The 26,144-nt window shown below is 41.7% G+C and overlaps 1 long non-coding RNA gene across 1 annotated transcript in view; it reads left to right on the plus strand.

Moving 5' to 3' along the window:
- The first annotated feature begins 214 nt into the window (after nt 1–214).
- Nucleotides 215–26,144, plus strand: part of LOC139757183 (uncharacterized) — an 89,056-nt gene continuing 63,126 nt past the window's right edge. Inside the window, exons 1-2 of the long non-coding RNA XR_011714526.1 lie at nt 215–479; nt 11,612–11,726. This is a non-coding gene — a long non-coding RNA (uncharacterized lncRNA). The remainder of the gene's footprint in view (nt 480–11,611; nt 11,727–26,144) is intronic.

Raw genomic sequence — 26,144 nt, forward strand, 5'->3', positions numbered from 1 at the left:
ATATATATATATATATATATATATATATATATTCAAAGACCAACCGTTTCGAAGCGGTAAAAAAGATTACATCATCTTGGCAAAACAAAAGCTAGGTCGTTAGTCTGCGCAAACGGGCTTACGTCATGAGAAAGGCGGAGCTGTGTACCCAATCCACCAATCATGTCTAGGCCCCGCTCTTATGATGACGTCACTCGTGTTGCTTCAAACCCTATGTTGTGTTTTTAAAAAACCGTTGCGTTTCAGCGTCTGTACTGGTAGGTGAAGCTGAGAGCTGCACCCGCCAGCACTCCTCCACTATAATGGTGCTTTCTGAATTGTTTTTCTGTCTTTTAAAGGTGAGGGAAGCTAGCTATTGGTACATCAGATAATTCCATACGACAGTTTACACAGGACTTGTTCAGTTAGTGAGAGGTGACCAACCAAAGGAGAAGCCAACCCTGCCTGTGCGTCCCGACCCACTATGAAACGCTTTACTGGTAAGTTGTTTGTCTGTATCTTTTACGAAAGCCACATTTTTTTTAACCCCATTACAAGCCACAGTTTTTTCTTTCAAACCCCATTATTAGGGATGGCACTCCACCCTAAATCATGGGGCGTAACCCCACTAGGAAGCCATCCACTGCATCCTTAAGGGGTAGTGGTGGGGACGACCGTAACTTGTGTATGAAGAACAGTAATGTGCAATTCGTTCAAATTCATGCAACGGGTTCGACGATTTGGCCTCTATCAATCTCTTTATGATATGGAAAGTTACTGATGGTCAGGCGGGAGCCTTTGAGATGGATAGGAAACTGGCAAGTAATGATCTCGGGAAGATAATTTCGACGAATCGGGTGGCATACCTTCCGAAGTGAGGAAATTCCACTCATGGTGTTACCTCAGTCACAGTGTCCATGAACCTATGCAGTAATTACTGTTGGTTGAGAACGGCGCAGGACACCTTTGATAAACCTAACGTATGGAAAATCTACTAGATTGTCGGAGACAGTCTGTAGGATACATGAAATGTCAGGTTCAACCCGCATCCCAAACCTCTTTAAATGGTTTCAGTGCCAGCAGTATGATCCCCTAGAGAAATCCTGTACCCTCTCTCTCGGCAAGAAGTGGAAAATGTTATGGCGAGGATCACATTGCGGCAACTTGTACGGCAGAACGTTCTTTGTGTGTTAACTTCCAGGGTAACCATCAGACCCAGGCTCGGACCGAGAGTGTCCCCGGGTTCAAGTTTGAAAAGGAGGTCTGTTAAGGCACTGAACGACATATACGGTAAAGCCAGGAAGAGGGCTAAGGAGTCTCACCAGACTCCAAAGCCCAAATGAATCTTCAGCATTAGCGGTGAGGTGCAGGCTTTTCATGTGTACATTTGCCATCCAGACTGGGAGATCCGCCGAAACACGACTCACAAACCCTGATGTCCCTATTCCCTAAACCTACACAACCTGAAAACCGTACAAAAGAATCCTACTTCAAGGCCATTTGTAAACCTTGCACGCCCTAAAAAAAAGTGGAAGAGGACTGAATTAGATAAAGAAACCACGTCGCTCGTCTCTTCCGGTGAGTCGGAGCAAAGCAAATCTGACGCGGAATCGTTAAACTCGATGGACGTTAACGAATACGCCACTTCCAGAGACAGATCACGTTCCCCAGGGGACTTGCCCAAATCCAAAAAAGGGTTCGTATAGCTGGCCGGTTAAATAAACCAACGCATTCAATATCATCCAGTGGAAGTGTAGGAGGCTTTAGGTATAAGGAAGCACAACTGTGTTGCTTGCAAAATGTAGGCCATCCGTTATGTCTATGAAGCTAATCTAAAACAGCACAGTCGAAGACTGTTGTTATAGGTAGCTATCACCCGTATTGAAGAGATGAAGCTCATGAGCTATTTACGTACACCAAAACACCCCATACAGGAATAACTGAATTCTACGTGCCTGGCCATTTGTTCAGTATACTGTCTCAGTTCCATTGCAGTTGAGCTATACTTACTTTCGGAACAATTACCTCGATGTAAATTAATTTCAGATTTTTAACGCTCATCAATATCAGTGGGGAAGTAAACGGGCAAACTACAGAGGGAATCAAATGGGTAATTTTCTCATCAGTTCTACTCTCACTCTTCTGAACGATGGTAGTGGAACTTCGGGTAGACGATCGGACTGATAACATATCACACCATCGACCTGTCCTTTTCATCCCCAGATATCCTTATGACATCACCTGGGTTACATATGACGACTTCTTGGGAAGGTTAGGTTAGGTGTTAGGTGGTTATGTTTCAGCCATCAACAAGGACGCACCTATCATTCAGATCTGGTCCACAATTATAATATAACCAGGAAATACTAATCCTCACTCAGGACACTAGTACAGCATCGTAGACTACCAGGTTAACATAGCCAGCACACTCGCCAGGAGATTCTCAAACATAAGTAGCTCGGTCAGCTATGACCAGTGTTTTATAGACCAACTTGGTATTGTTTAGCTATCACGATTGGTGGAATATCCACAAACACCTATCTCTTCCTCTTTCCATAACATTTACATTATCTGAGATAGAGGTGTATATGTATTTTAGTTTTCAAGTATTCATAGTTATCTTGTGAATGACGACTTTATATAAGATCTGTCTCTTTTTACAATCAGAAACGTGGTGTTACATGATACATAGCAAATCAGTATTTTTATTTTTTTTTATGTCGCTGTCTCCCGCGTTAGCGAGGTAGCGCAAGGAAAGACGAAAGAATGGCCCAACCCACCCACATACACATGTATATACATACACGTCCACACACGCACATATACATACCTATACATCTCAACGTATATATATATATATATATATATATATATATATATATATATATATAAGTGATTGGTTCTCAGTGAATGTAGGTTTGCGGCAGGGGTGTGTGATGTCTCCATGGTTGTTTAATTTGTTTATGGATGGGGTTGTTAGGGAGGTAAATGCAAGAGTTTTGGAAAGAGGGGCAAGTATGAAGTCTGTTGGGGATGAGAGAGCTTGGGAAGTGAGTCAGTTGTTGTTCGCTGATGATACAGCGCTGGTGGCTGATTCATGTGAGAAACTGCAGAAGCTGGTGACTGAGTTTGGAAAAAAGTGTGGAAGAAGAAAGTTAAGAGTAAATGTGAATAAGAGCAAGGTTATTAGGTACAGTAGGGTTGAGGGTCAAGTCAATTGGGAGGTGAGTTTGAATGGAGAAAAACTGGAGGAAGTGAAGTGTTTTAGATATCTGGGAGTGGATCTGGCAGCGGATGGAACCATGGAAGCGGAAGTGGATCATAGGGTGGGGGAGGGGGCGAAAATCCTGGGGGCCTTGAAGAATGTGTGGAAGTCAAGAACATTATCTCGGAAAGCAAAAATGGGTATGTTTGAAGGAATAGTGGTTCCAACAATGTTGTATGGTTGCGAGGCGTGGGCTATGGATAGAGTTGTGCGCAGGAGGATGGATGTGCTGGAAATGAGATGTTTGAGGACAATGTGTGGTGTGAGGTGGTTTGATCGAGTGAGTAACGTAAGGGTAAGAGAGATGTGTGGAAATAAAAAGAGCGTGGTTGAGAGAGCAGAAGAGGGTGTTTTGAAGTGGTTTGGGCACATGGAGAGGATGAGTGAGGAAAGATTGACCAAGAGGATATATGTGTCGGAGGTAGAGGGAACAAGGAGAAGAGGGAGACCAAATTGGAGGTGGAAAGATGGAGTGAAAAAGATTTTGTGTGATCGGGGCCTGAACATGCAGGAGGGTGAAAGGAGGGCAAGGAATAGAGTGAATTGGAGCGATGTGGTATACCGGGGTTGACGTGCTGTCAGTGGATTGAATCAAGGCATGTGAAGCGTCTGGGGTAAACCATGGAAAGCTGTGTAGGTATGTATATTTGCGTGTGTGGACGTATGTATATACATGTGTATGGGGGGGGGGTTGGGCCATTTCTTTCGTCTGTTTCCTTGCGCTACCTCGCAAACGCGGGAGACAGCGACAAAGTATAATAAAAATAAATAATAATATATATATATATATATATATATATATATATATATATATATATATATATATATATATATATAAGATATATACGCACACAGACATATACATATGTACGCATGTACATAATTCATACTGTCTGCCTTTATTCATTTCCGTCGCCACCCCGTCACACATGAAATAACAACCCCCTCCTCCCGCATGTGCGCTAGGTAGCGCTAGGAAAAGACAACAAAGGCCACATTCGTTCACACTCATTCTCTAGCTGTCATGTATGATGCACTGAAGCCACAGCTCCCTTTCCACATCCAGGCCCCACAAAACTTTCCATGGTTTACACCAGACTCTTCACATGCCCTGGTTCAATCCATTGACAGCACGTCGACCCCGGTATACCACATCGTTCCAATTCACACTTCCTTGCGCGCCTTTCACTCTTCTGTACGTTCAGGCCCCGATCACTCAAAATCTTTTTCACTCCATCTTTCCACCTCCAATTTGGTCTCCCACTTCTCGTCCCTCCACCTCTGACACATATATCCTCTTTGTCAATCTTTCCTCACTCATTCTCTCCATGTGACCAAACCATTTCAAAACACCCTCTTCTGCTCTCTCTCAGCCACTCTTTTTATTACCACAAATCTCTCTTACCCTTTCATTACTTACTCCATCAAACCACCTCACACCACATATTGTCCTCAAACATCTCATTTTCAGCACATCCACCCTCCTCTGCACTACTCATCTATAGCCCATGCCTCGCAACCATATAACATTGTTGGAATCACTATTCATTCAAAAATACCCATTTTTGCTTTCCAAGACAGCGTTCTCAACTTCCACACATTTTTCAGCGCTCCCAGAACTTTTGCCCCCTCCGTCACCCTATGATTCACTTCCGCTTCCATGGTTCCATCTGCTGCCAGATCCACTCCCAGATATCTAAAACACTTGACTTCCTCCAGTTTTTCTCCATTCAAACTTACCTCGCAGTTGACTTGTCCCTCAACCCTATTGTACCTAATAACTTTGCTCTTATTTACATTTACTCTCAGCTTTCTTCTTTCATAAACTTTACCAAACTCAGTCACCAGCTTCTGCAGTTTCTCACCTGAATCAGCCACTAGTGCTGTATTATCAGTGAACAACTGACTCACTTTCCAAGCTCTCTCATCCACAACAGACTGCATACTTGCCCCTTTTTCTAAAACTCTTGCATTCACCTCCCTAACAACGCCATCCATATAGAAATTAAACAACCATGGAGACATCACCATCACGCACTCCTGCCGCAAACCAACATTTAATGAGAACCAATCACTTTCCTCTCTCCCTACAGGTACACATGCCTTACATACTTGATATAAACTTTTCAATGCTTCTAACAACTTGCCTCCCACACCATATATTCTTGATACCTTCCACAGAGCATCCCTATCAGTTCTATCATATGCCTTCTCCAGACCCAATAATGCTACATACAAATCCATTTGCTTTTTTAAGTATTTCTCATACATTCTTCAAAGCAAACACCTGATCCACACATCCCCTACCACTTCTGAAACCACACTGCTCTTCCCCAATCTGATGCTCTGTACATGCCTTCACCCTCTCAATCAGTATCCTCCCATATAATTTCCCAGGAATACTCAACAAACTTATACCTGTGTAATTTGAGCACTCACTTTTATTCCCTTTGCCTTTGTACAATGGCACCATGCGAGCATTCTGCCAGTCCCCAGGCACCTCACCATGAGTCATACATACATTAAATAACCTTACCAACCAGTCATCAATACAGTAACCCCCTTTTTAATAAATTCCGCTGCAATACCATCCAAACCCGCTGCATTGCCGTCTTTCATCTTCCGCAAAGCTTTTACTACCTCTTCTCTGTTTAGCAACTTATTCTCTCAAACCCTCTCACTTTGCACACCACCTCGACCAAAACACCCTATATCCCACTGTATCATCAAACACATTCAGCAAACCTTCAAAATACTCACTCCATCTTCTCACATCACCACTACTTGTTATCACCTTCCCATTAGCCCCCTTCACTGATGTTCCCATTTATTTCCTTGTCTTACTCACCTTATTTACCTCTTCCTAAAACATCTTTTTATTCTCCCTAAAATTTAATGATTCTCACCCCAACTCTCATTTGCCCTCTTTTTCCCCTCTTGCACCTTTCTCTTGACCTGCCTCTTTCTTTTATACATCTCCCAGTCATTTGTATTATTTCCCTGCAAAAATCATCCAAATGCTTCTCTTCTCTTTCACTAATAATCTTACTTCATCCCACCACTCACTACCCTTTCTAATCTGCCCACCTCCCACACTTCTCATACCACAAGCATCTTTTGCGCAAGCCATCACTGTTTCCCTAAATACATCCTATTCCTCTCTCACTCCCCTTACGTCCTTTTGTTCTCACCTTTTTCCATTCTGTACTCAGTCTCTCCTGCTGCTTCCTCACACAAGTCTCCTTCCCAAGCTAACTTACTCTCACCACTCTCTTCACCCCAAGATTCTCTCTTTTTTTCTGAAAACCTCTACAACTCTTCAGCTTCGCCTCCACAAGATAGTGATCAGACATCCCTCCAGTTGCACCTCTCAGCTTATTAACATCCAAAAGTCTTTTTCGTGCTCATCAATTAACACGTAATCCACTAACGCTCGTTGGCAATCTCCTACTTACATATGTATAGTTATGTATATATCTCTTTTTAAACCAAGTATTCCCAATCACCAGTCCTTTTTCAGCACATAAATCTACAAGCTCTTCACCATTTCTGTTTACAACACTGAACACCCCATGTATACCAATTATTTCTTCAACTGCCACATTACTCACCTTTGCATTCAAATCACCCATCACTAAAACCCTGTTTCGTGCATCAAAACTGCTAACACACTCACTCTGCTGCTCTCATGATCTTTCTTCTCATGCCCAGGTGCATATGCACCAATAATCACCCATCCCTCTCCATCCACTTTCAGTTTGACCCATATCAATCTAGAGTTTACTTTCTTACACTCTATCACATACTCCCACCACTCCTGTTTCAGGAATAGTGCTACTCCTTCCCTTGCTCATGTCCTCTCACTAACCTCTGACTTTACTCCCAAGACATTCCAAAACCACTCTTCCCCTTTACCCTTGAGCTTCGTTTCACTCAGAGCCAAAACATCCAGGTTCCTTTCCTTAAACATACTACCTATCTCCTTTCTTCTCATCTTGGTTACATTCACACACATTTAGACACCCCAATGTGAGCCTTTGAGGAGGATGAGCACTCCTTGCGTGACTCCTTCTGTTTCCCCTTTTAGAAAGTTGAAATGCAAGGTGGGGAGGGTTTCTACCCCCCCGCTCCCGTCCCCCTTTGTCGCCTTCTATGACATGTGAGAAATGCATGGAAAGTCTTTCTCCCCTATCTCCTGCGTTAGTGAGGTAGCGCAAGGAAAGATGGAAGAATGGCCCAACCCACCCACATACACATGTATATACATACACGTCCACACACGCACATATACATACCTATACATCTCAACGTATACATATATATACACAGACATATACTTACATACGCATGTACATAATTCATATTATCTACCCTTGTTCATTCCTGTTGCCACCCTGCCACACATGAAATGACAACCCCCTCCCCCCGCATGTGTGCGAGGTAACGTTAGGAAAAGACAACAAAGGCCAAATTCGTTCACACTCATTCTCTACCTGTCATGTATAATGCACCGAAACCACAGCTCCCTTTCCACATCCAGGCCCCACAGAACTTTCCATGGTTTACCCCAGACGGTTCACATGCCCTGGTTCAATCCATTCACAGCACGTCGACCTTGGTATACCACATTGTTCCAGTTCACTCTAATCTTTGCACGCCTTTTACCTTCCTGCATGTTCAGGCCCCGATCTTTCAAAATCTTTTTCACTCCATCTTTCCACATCCAATTTCGTCGCCCACTTCTCGTTCCCTCCACCTCTGACACATATATCCTCTTTGTCAATCTTTCCTCTCTCATTCTCTCCATGTGACTAAACCATTTCAAAACACCCTCTTCTGCTTTCTCAACCACAATCTTTTTATTACTACACATCTCTCTTACCCTTTCATTACTTACTTGATCAAACCACCTCACACCACATATTGTCCTCAAACATCTCATTTCCAGCATATCCATCCTCCTCCGCACAACTCTGCCTATAGCCCACACCTTGCAACCATATAACATTGTTGGAACCACTTTTCTTTCAAACATACCCATTTTTGCTCTCTGGCGGGTTTGGATGGTATTGCATTGGAATTTATTAAAAAAGGGGGGTGACTGTGTTGTTGACTGATTGGTAAGGTTATATAATGTATGTGGCTCATGGTGAGGTGCCTGATGATTCGCAGAATGTTTGCATAATGCCATTGTAGAAAGGCAGTGGAGATAAAGGTGAGTGCTGTAATTATGGAGGTATAAGTTTATTGAGTATTCATGGGAAATTATATGGGAGGGTATTGATTGAGAGGGTGAAGGCATGTACAGAGCATCAGATTGGGGAAGAGCAGTGTGGTTTCAGAAGTGGTAGAGGATGTGTGGATCAGGCGTTCGCTTTGAAAAATGTACGTGAGAAATACTTAGAAAAGCAAATGGATTTGTTTGTAGCATTTATGGATCTGGAGAAGGCATATGATAGAGTTGATAGAGATGCTCTGTGGAAGGTATTAAGAATATATGTTTTGGGAGGCAAGTTGTTAGAAGCAGTGAAAAGTTTTTATTGAGGATGTAAGGCATGTGTACGAGTAGGAAGAGAGGAAAGTGATTGGTTCTCAGTGAATGTTGGTTTGAGGCAGGGGTGTGTGATGTCTCCATGGTTGTTTAATTTGTTTATGGATGGGGTTGTTGGTGAAGGCAAGAGTTTTGGAGAGAGGGGCATGTATGCAGTCTGTGGATGAGAGAACTTGGGAAATGAGTCAGTTGTTGTTCGCTGATGATACAGCACTAGTGGCTGATTCGGATGAGAAACTGCAGAAACTGGTGACTGAGTTTGATAAAGTGTGTGAAAGAAGAAAGTTGAGAGGAAATGTGAAAAAGAGCAAGGTTATTAGGTACAGTAGGGTTGAGGGACAAGTCAACTGGGAGGCAAGTTTGAATGGAGAAAAACTAGAGGAAGTGAAGTGTTTTAGATATCTGGGAGTGGATTTGGCAGTGGATGGAACCATGGAAGTGGAAGTGAGTCATAGGATGGGGGAGGGGGCGAAAGTTCTGGGAGTGTTGAAAAATGTGGGGAAGGATTTTTTATTTTTTTTCATCATACTTTGTGGCTGTCTCCCGTGTTAGTGAGGTAACGCAAGGAAAGATGAAAGAATGGCCCAACCCACCCACATACACACGTATAGACGTACACGCTCACACACACATGTACATACCTATACATTTCAACGTATACATATATATACACAGACATATACATAGATATACACATGTACACATTTACACGTTCATACTTGCTGCCTTCATTCCTTCTCGTCGCCACCCCGCCACATATGAAATGGCACCCCCCTCCCCCCACGCACGAGAGGTAGTGCTAGGAAAAGACAACAAAGGCCACATTTGTTCACCCTCAGTATCTAGCTGTCATGTGTAATGCACCAAAACCACAGCTCCCTTTCCACATCTGGTCCCACAAAACTTTCCATGGTTTACCCCAGATGCTTCCAATTCCCTGTTTCAATCCATTGACATCACATCGACCTCAGTACACCAAATTGTTCCAATTCATTCACTCTCCTGTATGTTCAGGCCCCAATTGCTCAAAATCTTTTTCACTCCATCCTTCCACCTCCAGTTTGGTCTTCCACTTTTTGTTCCCCCCACTTCTGACACATATATCCTCTTTGTCAATCTTTCCTCAGTCAATCTCTCCATATGACCAAACCATTTCAATACACTCCTCTGCTCTCTCAACCACACTCTTTTTATTGCCACACATCTCTCTTACCCTTTCATTAATTGCTCGATCAAATCACCTCACACCACATATTGTCCTCAAACATCTCATTTCCAACACATCCACCCTCCTCTGCACAACCCTATCTGTAGCCTATGCCTCGCAACTATATAACATTGTTGGAACCACTATTCCTTCAAACATACCCATTTTTGCTCTCTGAGATAATGTTCTCGCCTTCCACACACTCTTCAACGCTCCCAGAACCTTTGCCCCCTCCCCCACCCTTTAACTCACTTCCGCTTCCTTGGTTCCATCCACTGCCAGATCCACTCCCAGATATCTAAAACACTTTACTTCCTTCAGTTTTTCTCCATTCAAACTTACCTCCCAATTGACTTGTCCCTCAACTCTAGTGAACTTAATAACCTTGCTCTTATTCACATATACTCTCAGATTTCTTCTTTCACACACTACCAAACTCACTCACCAGCTTCTGCAGTGTCTCACCCGAATCAGCCATCAGCGCTGTATCATCGGCGAACAACAACTGACTTGGTTCCCAAGCCCTCTCATCCACAACAGACTGCAAACTTGCCCCTCTCTCCAAAACTCTTGCATTCACCTCCTTAACAACCCCATCCATAAACAAATTAAACAACCATGGAGATATCATGCACCCCTGCTGCAAACCGACATTCACTGGGAACCAATCACTTTCTTCTCTTCCTACTCGTACACATGCCTTACATCCTCGGTAAAAGCTTTTCACTGCTTCTAGCAACTTACCTCCCACATCATATACTCTTAATACCTTCCACACAGCATCTCTATCAACTCTATCTTATGCCTTCTCCAGATCCATAAATGCTACATACAAATCCATTTGTTTTTCTAAGTACTTTCACATACATTCTTCAAAGGAAACACCTGATCCACACATTCTCTACCACTTCTGAAACCACACTGCTCTTCCCCAATCTGATTCTCTGTACATGTCTTCACCCTCTCAATCAAAACCCTCCCATATAATTTCCCAGGAATACTCAACAAACCTCTAATTTGAATACTCACCTTTATCCCCTTTGCCTTTATGGAGTGGCACTATGCATGCATTGAGCCAATCCTCAGGCACTTCACAATGAAGCATACATACACTGAATATCCTCACCAACCAGCAAATCAGTATGATTTGATGAATTACATGTTTTGAGATTCAGTAAAATAAACTACATACATTTCCCCAAAGAATTGTGTGCATGTGTATATATGTATGTGTCTGTGTGTGTATATATATGTGTACATTGAGATGTATGGGTATGTATATTTGCGTGTGTGGACATGTATGTATATACATGTGTATGGGGGTGGGTTGGGCCATTTCTTTCGTCTGTTTCCTTGCGCTACCTCGCAAACACGGGAGACAGCGACAAAGCAAAATAAATAAATATAAATACCTTATATGGTACTTCTGTTTGGTTATATCCATCAGTTTTTAGCAATGTTCTCATTCATATGCCGTTTATTATATCTCTTCTCTGTATAGATTTTAATTTATTTCTTGCTTAAGCTGTCTATTCATCACCAAACGTGTTTTTGGTGTTATTGCCAAGTTTTGAGTTATATGATTTACCCATTTTGTTTTTTGTTTCAGATATCAGAAGTCCAAGGTGAAAGATGTGACCGGTTTCTTTGCTTCAAAACATCATCAGCTAGGCAGGAGAGCAAGCCACCGTGAGCGAAAGTGGAGCCAAACAGCATAACATAAGGTAGGGTTGGTGCTCTGAGCTACATCATAAGGTAGGGTTGGTACTCTTGAGCTACCCTGGTGATGCCATCAGAAGGGCGGGACCTGATCAATATGGGTACGAAACCCTGGCCTTCTGATGACGTCAATCGAGATACCCGGTCTAGCAACCCATCCTTATGATCTTGGTCTTTTATGTTATTCTGTCATGTCTGTGGGCTTTTCTTCATTGTGTCACTAAGTATTTATGATTGGTTTTATTCCTGTTGTTTTGCTTTTCTTATATCCATTTCTCTCAAGCTTTAATGTTTGTTATTCAGTCAGTCAATTTGTTCATTGTGTAAATACTGTGTGATTTTCAGTATTAACTTTGAAGGACATGTTTTTGTTGATGTTTATTTCATTTTTTTACTTCAAGTTTGTACCTATGGTTAAGATTTCATTTCGTCTGTGATTGCTGGATTTTCATACTCTCCACTTGGATTATATGTGTTATCTGTGACATTTTTCGTTAATGTAGGTTGGTTTTGCCTTATTTTTGTTTCTATTTAAGCCTCTTGTCTGTTCTCGTTTGTTTTAATGGTTAATGTATTTTGATGAATTTGTATTGTGTATATTGAATTGTATTCATTTATAGTGTTACTGTCTTTTTAAAATGCGGAAATGTCTGCGAAGTAGACCGTGAGAACTAGGATGATGTGTGTAATTGTTGGAAGGGGACCTATGTGCCAATCACGTCTTGACTGTAATGTCAGCATCTCATTTCCATGTTTTTCCCTTAGCCAATCAGAACTGGCCCCGTGTAGTTACTATTATTGATACCCCGGTGGTGTTGTGAAGAGGTGTTGAGTTTTATTTTCTTCACTTGGCAGCGTTAAGATAGGTTGCAATTTTCTTGGACCCATAATTTGTATATCCATAGCCACTGTACTGCATTGCATTCATTTAAGTGATTTTTTTTTTGTTGTCCTTGTATGTTGCCAGTGTGTAAAGTGTAATAGTTCATTGTTAGATGGAGATTTGTCCTGACTGCATCTTATTTTGCCACATTTTTATTATTTATATATTTTGCCACATTTGTATTATTTATATTTTTTTTTATTATACTTTATCCCTGTCTCCCACGTTAGCGAGGTAGCGCAAGGAAACAGATGTAAGAATGGCCCAACCCACCCACATACACAAGTGTATACATAAATGCCCACACACGCACATGTACATACCTATACATTACAACGTATACATACATACATATACATACACAGACATATACATATATACACATGCACATATTCATACATGCTGCCTTCATCCATTTCTGCTGCACATGAAATGACACCCCCTCCCACTGTGTGTGCATGAGGTAGTGCTAGGAAAGGACAACAAAGGCCACATTCGTCCACACTCGGATTCTAGCTGTCATGTGTAATGCACTGAAACCACAGCTCCCTTTCCACATCCAGGGCCAACAAAACTCTCCAGGGTTTACCCCAGATGCTTTACATGCCCTGGTTCAATCCATTGACAGGATGTCGACCCCAGTATACTACATCGTTCCAATTCACTATTCCTTGCACATCTTTCACCCTCCTGCATGTTGAGGCCCCGATCGCTCAAAATCTTTTTCACTACATCCTTCCACTTCCAATTTGGTCTCTCACTTCTCGTTCCCTCCACCTCTGACACATATATCGTCTTTGTCAATCTTTCCTCACTCATTCTTTCCATGTGACCAAACCATTTCAATACACCCTCTTCTGCTCTCTCAACCACTCTCTTTTTATTACCACACATCTCTCTTACACTTTCATTACTTACTCGATCAAACCATCTCTCACCACATATTGTCCTCAAACATTTCATTTCCAACACATCCATCCTTTTGTTGCCCATGCCTCACAATCATATAATATTGTTGGAACCACTATTCCTTCAAACATACCCATTTTTGCTTTCCGAGATAACATTCTCACCTTCCACACATTCTTCAACGCTCCCAGAACCTTTGCCCTCTCCCCCACCCTATGACTCGCTTCTGCTTCCATGGTTCCATCTGCTGCCAAATCCCCTCCCAGGTATCTAAAACACTTCTTTTCCTCCATTTTTTCTCATTCAAACTTACCTCCCAATTTACTTGTCCCTCAACCCTACTGAACTTAATAATCTTGTGCTTATTTACATTTACTCTTGGCTTTCTCCTGTCACACACTTTACCAAACTCAGTCACCAACTTCTGCAGTTTCTCCCCTGAATCGGTCACCAGTGCTGTATCATCAATGAACAACAATTGACTTGGTTCCCAAGCCCTCTCATCCACAACAGACTGCATACTTGCCCCTCTCTCCAAAACTCTTGCATTCACCTCCCTAACAGTGCCATTCATAAACAAATTAAACAACCATGGAGACGCTCTTGCACCCCTGCTGCAAACCGACATTCACTGGGAAACAATCTTTTTCCTCTCTTCCTACGCTTACACATGCCTTACATCCTTGATAAAAGCTTTTCACTTCTAGCATTTTACCTCTCGCACCATATACTCTTAATACCTTCCACAGCATTACTATCATATGCCTTTTCCAGATCCATAAATGCTACATACAAATCCATCTGCTTTTCAAAGTATTTCTTGCATACATTCTTCTAAGCAAATACCTGATCCACACATCCTCTACCTCTTCTGAAACCACACTGCTCCTCCTCAGTCTGATCCTCTGTACATGCCTTGGCTCTCTCGATCAATATTTATTTTATTGTACTTTGTCGCTGTCTCCTGCATTAGCAAGGTAGTGCAAGGAAACGGACGAAAGAATGGCTCAACCCACCTACATACACATGTATATACATACATGTCCACACACGCACATATACATACCTATACATTTCAATGTATACATACATACATATACATACACAGACAAATGTATATACACACATGTACATATTCATACTTGCTGCCCTCAACCATTCCTGTCACCACCCTGCCACACATGAAATGGCACCCCCTCCTCCCGCATGCGTGCAAGGTAGCACTAGGAAAAGACATCAAAGGCCACATTCATTCACACTTTGTCTAGCTGTCATCTGTAATGCACCAAAACCACAGCTCCCTTTCCACATCTAGGCCCCACAAAACTTTCCATAGTTTACCAGAGTCACTTCACATGCCCTGGTTCAATCCATTGACCGCATGTCTACCCTGGTATACCACATGGCTCGAATACACTCTATTCCGTGCATGTCTTTCACCCTCCTTCCTGTTCATTCCCTGATCGCTCAAAATCTTTTTCACTCCATTCTTCCACCTCCAATTTGGTCTCCCACTTCTTGTTTCCTCCACTTATGACACATATATCGTCTTTGTCAATCTTTCCTCACTCATTCTTGCCATGTTACCAAACCATTTCAATAAACCCTCTTCTGCTCTCTCAACCAACCTCTTTTTATTACCACACATCTCTCTTACCCTTTCATTACTTACTCGATCAAACCTCCTCACACCACATATTGTCCTCAAACATCTCATTTCCAATACATCCACCCTCCTCTGCACAACCCTAGCTGTAGCCCATGCCTCACGACCGTGTAACATTGATTGTCGGAACCACCATTCCTTCAAACATACCCATTTTTGCTTTCCAAGATAATGGTCTAGCTTTCCACACATTCTTCAAAGCCCCCAGAACCTTCACCCCCTCCCCCACCCTGTGACTCACTTCCGCTTCCATGGTTCCATCCGCTGTTAAATCCACTCCCAGATATCTAAAACACTTCACTTCCTCCAGTTTTTATCCATTAAAACTTACCTCCCAATTGACTTGTCCCTCAACCTTACTGAACCTAATAATCTTGCTCTTATTCACTTTACTCTCAGCTTTCTTCTTTCACACACTTTACCAAACTCAGTCACCAGCTTGTGCAGTTTCTCACCCGAATCATCCACCAGCGCTGTATCATTAGTGAACAACAACTAACTCATTTCCCAAGCCCTCTCATCCACAACGGACTGCATACTGCATACTTGCCCCTCTCTCCAAAACTTGCATTCACCTCCCTAACACCCCCATCCATAAACAAATTTAACAACTATGGAGACATCATGCACCCCTACCACAAACTGACATTCACTGGGAACCAATCACTTTCCTCTCTTCCTGCTCATACATGTGCCTTACATCCTCGATGAAAATCTTTCACTGCTTCTAGCAACTTGCCTCCCACACCTTATATTCTTAATACCTTCCACAGAGCATCTCTATCAACTCTATCATATGCCTTCTTCAGATCCATGAATGCTACGTACAAATCCATGTGCTTTTCTAAGTATTTCTCACATACATTCTTCAAAGCAAACACCTGATCCACACATCCTCTACCACTTCTGAAACCACACTGCCCTTCCCCAATCTGATGCTCTGTACATGCCTTGACCTTCTCAATCAATACCCTCCCATATAATTTACCAAGAATACTCAACAAACTTATACTCTGTAATTTGAACACTCGCCTTTATCTCCTTTGCCTTTGTACATTGGCACTATGCATGCATTCCGCCAATCCTCAGGCACTTCACCATGAGCCATACATACATTGAATATCCTCACCAACCAGTCAACACAGTCACCCCATTTTTTTTTTTTTTTTTTTATCAAATCCACTGCAATAGCATCTAAACCCGCTGCCTTGCCAGCTTTCATCTTCCTCAAAGCTTTTACCACCTCTTTGTTTTACCAAACCATTCTCATTGACCCTCTTACTTTGCACACCACCTCGACCAAAACACCCTATATCTGCCACTCTGTCATCTGACACATTCAACAAACCTCCAAAATACTCACTCCATCTCCTTGTCACATCACCACTACTTGTTATTACCTCCCCATTATCCCCCTTCACCAATGTTTCCGTTTGTTCTCTTGTCTTACTCACTTTTATTTACCTCCCTTCAAAACATCTTTTAATTCTCCCTAGAATTTAATGATACTCTCACCCCAACTCTCTTTTGCCCTCTTTTTCACCTCATGCACCTTGTTCTAGCCCTCCTGCCTCTTTCTTTTATACATCTTCCAGTCATTTGCACTGTTTCCTGGAAAAATTAGAATTCTAATGTCATGAACAATGTTGATTTAGTCAACAAGCTAAACAATATCAATGTTAATTTTGCTTTTAAACTAGTTAGCTTTGATGTTTCCTCACTTTTCACTAAAGTTCCAGTTGATGACCTTTTAGAATATTTATTTGATGTCTTGGATGATATTCATTTACCTTTTTCAAAGTCTAATTTCATTGAACTGATAAAATTGTGTATAAAAGACTGTATTTCAATTTAATGGAGATTATTATGCTCATAAATTTGGTATGGCAATGGGTTACCCTCTTTCACCTGTGATAAGAAGTATTTAAATGGAATTTTTTGAAACAAAATTACTAAAGGATATCTTACCTTCTAATGCAATTTTGTTTAGGTGTGTAGATGATGTTCTTTGTGTTTGGCCAACAAATGAAAATTTACAAATATTTCTCCCCTTACTTAACAATTTAGTACCTTCCATCAAATTTACTGTAGAAAATGAAAATAATGGTATGTTACCATTTTTAGATTGCATGGTCCATAGACAAGGAAACAAGTTTAAGTTTAGCATATACAGAAAACCCACCATTGTATGCTCATATATTCATTATTACTCATCTCAACATGACAGTTGAATTATCATCATTTCAATCTATGTTCCTTAGGACATTACGTATTTGCAGTCTAGAGTTTATTGATAATGAGTTTGAGAAGATATATTCTATTGGATCTAAGTTAAAGTACCCTAGATCTTTCATTGATAAATCCCTTAAATTAGCAAAGAAATCATTTTATAGAGTTGAGCCCAAACCTCCCATTGACACCAAGAATCTTTTAGTTCTCCCTTTTAATAATAGTTTCAATTTGCTTCCCATGTTGTTTAAATCCTTTAATGTATATGTTGCCTCTAGCAACAATAATACTATAAAGAATACCTTAATCAGGAATTCACCAGAAAATTCTCTTGGATGCATCTATAAAGTGCCTTGTGGAAACTGTGATAAATTTTATGTTGGTTAGACTGGTAAGGATCTTTCTGTCAGACTTAAGCAACATAAATATAGTATAAGAATGGGACAAGAATCAAATCCTTGTTTAATCACATTAAAAACTACGATTATTGTATTGACTGGAGTAACGCCATCTCAGTTATTAACTCTAACTCTATTACCAAGAGAAATATCATTGAATCTTCTGTTATTGAATACACAAAGAATTATATAATCTTAATATTACTGATGGTCTCTACAAATTAGATAACTTTATTGTTGATAAAATTTGTAAAATGATAAGTTTATGAATGCTTGTTGTATGTTTTGGACAATCGCATGTTTACCAAATGGCGTCCTAGCTTCGTCTCTTCGATGTATATCAACTGACTTATACTTCTCTCTTGTGTCTCCCCTGATGTGATTATTACAGGAAAGTGCACTTGGGAACTTATCATGTTTCATTTTCCCGGTGGCCTCATAGGAATATATACACTTGTACATAATTCGTACTTATCTGCCCTTATTCATTCCCCTTGCCATCCCACCACCCATGAAATGACAACCCTCACCCCCTGCATGTGTGCGAGGTAGTGCTAGGAAAAGACAACAAAGCCCACATTAGTTCACACTCAGTCTGTAGCTCTCACTTATAATGCACCAAAACCACAGCTCCCTTTCCACATTGAGGCCCTACAAAACTTTCCACAGTTTACCCCAGACATTTCACATGCCCTGGTTCAATCCATTGACAGAACATCGACCCTGGTATACCACATCGTCCCAATTCACTCTATTCCGTGCACGCCTTTTACCCTTCTGCATGTTCAGGCCCTGATCACTCAGAATCTTTTTCAGTCCATCTTTCCACCTCTAATTTAGTCTCCCACTTCTCGTTTACTCCACCTCTGGCACATATATCCTCTTTGTCAATCTTTCCTCACTCATTCTCGCCATGTGACCATACCATTTCAAAACACCCTCTTCCGCTCTCTCAACCACACTCTTTTTATTACCATACATCTCTCTTACCCTTTCATTACTTATTCTTATCAAACCACCTCACAGCACATATTATCCTCAAACAACTTATTTCCAGCACATCCACCCTCCTCCGCACAACTCTATCTATAGCCCATGCCTCACAACCATACAACATTGTTGGAACCACTATTCCTTCAAACATACCCATTTTTGCTTTCCAAGATAATGTTTTTGACTTCCTCACAATTTTAACTCTCCCAGAACTTTCGCCCCCTCCCCCACCCCATGATTCACTTCCACTTCCATGGTTCCATCCACTGCCAAATCCACTCCCAGATATCTAAAACACTTCACTTCCTCCAGTTTTTCTCCATTCAAACATACATCCCAGTTGACTTGTTCTTCAACCCTACTGTACCTAATAACCTTGCTCTTATTCACATATACTCTCACCTTTCTCATTTCACACTTTACCAGACTGAGTCACCAGCTTCTGCAGTTTCTCACCCGAACAGCCACCAGCGCTCTATCATCAGCGAACAACAACTGACTCGCTTCCAAGCTCTCTCATCCACAACAGACTGCATACTTGCCCCTCTTTCTAAAACTCTTGCAATCACCTCCCTAAAAACCGCATCCATAAACAAATTAAACAACCATGGAGACATCATGCACCCCTGCTGCAAACCTACATTCACTGAGAACCAATCACTTTCCTCCCTTCCTACTCATACACATGCATTACATCCTTGATAAAAAATTTTCACTGCTTCTAACAACTTGCCTCCCACACCGTATATTCTTAATACCTTCCACAGAGCATCTCTATCAACTCTATCATATTCCTTCTCCAGATCCATAAATGCTACATACAAATCCATGTGCTTTTCTAAGTATTTCTCACATACATTCTTCAAAGCAAACACCTGATCCACACATCCTCTACCACTTCTGAAACCACACTGCTCTTCCCCAATCTGATGCTCTGTACATTCCTTCACCCTCTCAATCAATACCCTCACATATTATTTCCCAGGTATACTCAACATACTTATGCATATGTAACTTGAGCACTCACTTTTATCCCCTTTGCCTTAGTACAATGGCACTATGCAAGCATTCCGCCAATCCTCAGGCACCTCCCCATGAGTCATACATACATTAGATAACCTTACCAACCAGTCACCCCATTTATTAATAAATTCCACTGCAACAACATCCAAACCCGCTGCCTTGCCTGCTTTCATCTTCCGCAAAGCTTTTACTACCTCTTCTCTGTTTACCAAATAATTTTCCGTAACCCTGTCACTTTGCACACCACCTCAACCAAAACACCCGATATCTGCCACTGTATCATCAAACAGATTCAACAAACCTTCAAAATACTCACTCTATATCTCCTCCTCACATCACCAATGCTTATCACTTCACCATTAACCCCATTCACTGATGTTCCCTTGTCTTACGCACTTTATTTACCTCCTTCCAAAACATCTTTTTATTCTCCCTAAGATTTAATGATACTCTTTCACCCCAACTCTCATTTGCCCTCTTTTTCACGTCTTGTACCCTTCTCTTGACCTCCTGCCTCTTTTTTTTATACACCTCCTAGTCATTTGCATTATTTCTTTGCAAAAATCATCCAAATACCTCTCTCTTCTCTTTCACTAATAATCTATCTTCTTCATCCAACCTCTCACTACCCATTCTAATCTGTCCACCTCCCACGCATCTCATACACCAAGTATCTTTTGCACAAGCCATCACTGCTTCCCTAAATACATCCCATGCCTCCCCCACTCCCCTTACGTCCTTTTTTCTCACCTTTTTCCATTCTGTACTCCTTCTCCTCTGGCACTTCCTCACACAAGTCTCCTTCCCAAGCTCATTTACTCTCATGACTCTCTTCACCCCAACAGTCTTTCTTCTGAAAACCTCTACAAATCTTCACCTTCGCTTCCACAAGATAATGATCAGATATCCCTCCAATTGCACCTCTCAGCACATTAACATCCAAAAGTCTCTGTTTTGCACTCCTGTCAATTAACACGTAATCCAATAACGCTCTCTGGCCATCTCTCCTACTTACATACATATACTTATATATTATCGTGTTTATTTATGCATTTATTTTCCTTTGTGGCTGTCTCCCGTGTAACAAGGTAGCACAAGGAAACAGATGAAAGAATGGCCCAACCCACCCACATACACATGTATACACTTACACGTCCACACACGCAGATATACATACCTATACATCTCAACGTTTCCATATATGTACACACAGACATATACATATACACACATATACATCTTCATACTGTCTGCCTTTATTCATTCTCATCGCCACCCTGCCACACATGAAATAACAACCCTCTCCCCCTGCATGTGCACGAGGTAGTGCTAGGAAAAGTCAAGAAAGGCCACATTTGTTCACACTCAGCCTTAAGCTGTCATGTAATGATGCGCTGAAACCACAGCTGCCTTTCCACATCCAGGTCCCACAGAACTATCCATAGTTTACCCCAGACGCTTCACATGCCCTGGTTCAATCCATTGACAGCACGTCAACCCTGGTATACCACATCGTCCCAATTCACTCTATTCCATGCACGCCTTTCACCCTCCTGCATGTTCAGGCCCTGATCACTCAGAATCTTTTTCAGTCCATCTTTCCACCTCCAATGTAGTCTGCCACTTCTCGTTTCCTCCACCTCTGACACATATATCCTCTTTGTCAATCTTTCCTCACTCATTCTCGCCATGTGACCAAACCATTTCAAAACACCTTCTTCTACTCTTTCAACCACACTCTTTTTATTACCACACATCTCTCTTACCCTTTCATTACTTACTCTTATCAGACCACCTCACAGCACATATTGTCCTCAAATAACTTTATCTCCAGCACATCCACCCTCCTCCGCACAACTCTATCTATAGCCCATGCCTCACAACCATATAACATTGTTGGAATCAGTATTCCTTCAAACATACCCATTTTTGCTTTCCAAGATAACATTTTTGACTTCCACACATTTTTAACGCTCCCAGAACTTTCAGCTTCTCCCCCACCTCATGATTGACTTCCACTTCCTTGGTTCCATCCGCTGCCAAATCCACTCCCAGATAGCTAAAACACTTCACTTCCTCCAATTTTTCTCGATTCAAACATACCTCCCAATTGACTTGTTATTCAACCCTACTGTACCTAATAACCTTGCTCTTATTCACATATACTCTCACCTTCCTCATTTCACACTTTACCAGACTGAGTCACCAGCTTCTGCAGTTTCTCACCCGAATAAGCCACCAGCGCTGTATCATCAGCGAACAACAACTGACTCACTTCCAAGCTCTCTCATCCACAACAGACTGCATACTTGCCCCTCTTTTTAAAACTCTTGCAATCACCTCCCTAACAACCGCATCCATAAACAAATTAAACAACCATGGAGACATCGTGCACCCCTGCCGCAAACCTACATTCACTGAGAACCAGTCACTTTCCTCTCTTCCTGCTCATACACATGCCTTACATCCTTGATAAAAACTTTTCACTGCTTCTAACAACTTGCCTCCCACACTGTATATTCTTAATACCTTCCACAGAGCATCTCTATCAACTCTATCATATTCCTTCTCCAGATCCATAAATGCTACATACAAATCCATGTGCTTTTCTAAGTATTTCTCACATACATTCTTCAAAGCAAACACCTGATCCACACATCCTCTACCACTTCTGAAACCACACTGCTCTTCCCCAATCTGATGCTCTGTACATGCCTTCACCCTCTCAATTAATACCCTCACATATAATTTCCCAGGTATACTCAACATACTTATGCGTATGTAACTTGAGCACTCACTTTTATCCCCTTTGCCTTAGTACAATGGCACTATGCAAGCATTCTGCCAATCCTCAGGCACCTCACCATGAGTCATACATACATTAGATAACTTTACCAACCAGTCACCCCATTTATTAATAAATTCCACTGCAACACCATCCAAACCCGCTGCCTTGCCTGCTTTCATCTTCCGCAAAGCTTTTACTACATCATCTCTGTTTACCAAATAATTTTCCCTAACCCTGTCACTTTGCACACCTCCTCGACCAAAACACCCTATGTCTGCCACCCTATCATCAAACACATTCAACAAACCTTCAAAATACTCTCTCTATCTCCTCCTCACATCACCAATACTTATCACTTCACCATTAGCCCCATTCACTGATGTTCCCATTTGTTCCCTTGTCTTACGCACTTTATTTACCTCCTTCCAAAACATCTTTTTATTCTCCCTAAAATTTAATGATACTCTCTCACCCCAACTCCCATTTGCCCTCTTTTTCACGTCTTGTACCCTTCTCTTGACCTCCTGCCTCTTTCTTTTATACATCTCCCAGTCATTTGCATTATTTCCTTGCAAAAATCATTCAAATACCTCTCTCTTTTCTTTCACTAATAATCTTACTTCTTCATCCAACCACTCACTACCCTTTCTAATCTGCCCACCTGTCACGCTTCTCATGCCCCAAGTATCTTTTGCGCAAGCCATCACTGCTTTCCGAAATACATCCCATGCCTCACCCACTCCCCTTACGTCCTTTTTTCTCGCCTTTTGTCATTCTGTACTCATTCTCTCCTGGTACTTCCTCACACAAGTCTCCTTCCGAAGCTCATTTACTCTCATGACTCTCTTCACCCCAACATTCTTTCTTCTGAAAACCTCTACAAATCTTCACCTTCGCCTCCACAAGATAATGATCAGATATCCCTCCAATTGCACCTCTCAGCACATTAACATCCAAAAGTCTCTGTTTTGCGCGCCTGTCAATTAACACATAATCCAATAACTCTCTCTCGCCATCTCTCCTACTTACATACATATACTTATATATTATCTTATTTATTTACTTGTTCATTCATTTTGCTTTGTGGCTGTCTCCCGTGTTAGCAAGGTAGCGCAAGGAAACAGACAAAAGAATGGCCCAACCCACCCACATACACATGTATACTCTTACACGTCCACACACGTAAATATACATACCTATACATCTCAACGTTTCCATATATGTACATACAGACATATACATATATACACATACACATAATTCATACTGTCTGCCTTTATTCATTCTCATCGCCACCCTGCCACACATGAAATAACAACCCTCTCCCCTTGCATTTGCACGAGGTAGCACTAGGAAAAGTCAGGAAAGGCCACATTCGTTCACACTTAGTCTTAAGCTGTCATGTAATGATGCACCAAACCCACAGCTCCCTTTCCACATCCAGGCCCCACAGAACTTTCCATGGTTTACCCCAGAAGCTTCACATGCCCTGGTTCAATCCATTGACAGCACGTCAACCCTGGTATTCCACATCGTCCCAATTCACCCTATTCCGTGCATGCCTTTCACCCTCCTGCATGTTCAGGCCCCGATCACTCAGAATCTTTTTCAGTCCATCTTTCCACCTCCAATGTAGTCTGCCACTTCTCGTTTCCTCCACCTCTGACACATATATCCTCTTTGTCAATCTTTCCTCACTCATTCTCGCCATGTGACCAAACCATTTCAAAACACCCTCTTCTGCTCTCTCAACCACACTCTTTTTATTACCACACATCTTTCTTACCTTTTCATTACTTACTCTTATCAAACCACCTCACAGCACATATTGTCCTCAAACAACTTTATTTCCAGCACATGCACCCTCCTCCGCACAACTCTATCTATAGCCCATGCCTCACAACCATATAACTTTGTTGGAACCACTATTCCTTCAAACATACCCATTTTTGCTTTCCAAGATAATGTTTTTGACTTCCACATATTTTTAACACTCCCAGAACTCTCGCCCCCTCCCCACCCCATTATTCACTTCCACTTCCATGTTTCTATCCGCTGCCAAATCCACTCCCAGATATCTAAAACACTTCACTTCCTCCAATTTTTCTCCATTCAAACATACCTCCCAATTGACTTGTTCCTCAACCCTACTGTACCTAATGACCTTGCTCTTATTCACATATACTCTCAGCTTTCTTATTTCACACACTTTACCAAACTGAGTCACCAGCTTCTGCAGTTTCTCACCTGAATCAGCCACCAGCGCTGTATCATCAGTGAACAACAACTGACTCACTTCCAAGCTCTCTCACCCACAACAGACTGCATACTTGCCTCTCTTTCTAAAACTCTTCCAATCACCTCCCTAACAGCCGCATCCATAGACAAATTAAACAGCCATGGAGACATCATGCACCCCTGCCGCAAACCTACTTTCACTGAGAACCAGTCACTTTCCTCTCTTCCTACTCATACACATGCCTTACATCCTTGATAAAAACTTTTCATTGCTTCTAACAACTTGCCTCCCACACCGTATATTCTTAATACCTTCCACAGAGCATCTCTATCAACTCTATTATATTCCTTCTCCAGATCCATAAATGCTACATACAAATCCATGTGCTTTTCTAAGTATTTCTCACATACATTCTTCAAAGCAAACACCTGATCCACACATCCTCTACCACTTCTGAAACCACACTGCTCTTCCCCAATCTGATGCTCTGTACATTCCTTCACCCTCTCAATCAATACCCTCACATATTATTTCCCAGGTATACTCAACATACTTATGCATATGTAACTTGAGCACTCTTTTTTATCCCCTTTGCCTTAGTACAATGGCACTATGCAAGCATTCCGTCAATCCTCAGGCACCTCACCATGAGTAATAAATACATTAGATAACTTTACCAACCAGTCACCCCATTTTTTAATAAATTCAACTGCAACACCATCCAAACCCGCTGCCTTGCCTGCTTTCATCTTCCGCAAAGCTTTTACTACCTCTTCTCTGTTTACCAAATAATTTTCCGTAACCCTGTCACTTTCCACACCTCCTCGACCAAAACACCCTATATCTGCCACTGTATCATCAAACACATTCAACAAACCTTCAAAATACTCACTCTATCTCCTCCTCACATCACCAATACTTATCACCTCATTATCAACCCCCTTCACTGGTGTTCCCATGTGTTCCCTTGTCTTATGCACTTTATTTACCTCCTTCCAAAACATCTTTTTATTCTCCCTAAAATTTAATGATACTCTTTCACCCCAACTCTCATTTGCCCTCTTTTTCACGTCTTGTACCCTTCTCTTGACCTCCTGCCTCTTTCTTATATACATCTCCCAGTCATTTGCATTATTTCCTTGCAAAAATCATCCAAATACCTCTCTCTTTTCTTTCACTAATAATCTTACTTCTTCATCCAGCCACTCACTACCCTTTCTAATCTGCCCACCTGCCACGCATCTCATGCCCCAAGTATCTTTTGCACAAGCCATCACTGCTTTCCGAAATACATC

The sequence above is a fragment of the Panulirus ornatus genome, chromosome 25, assembly GCF_036320965.1.
Source record: "Panulirus ornatus isolate Po-2019 chromosome 25, ASM3632096v1, whole genome shotgun sequence".
NCBI classification, from domain to species: Eukaryota; Metazoa; Arthropoda; class Malacostraca; order Decapoda; family Palinuridae; genus Panulirus; species Panulirus ornatus.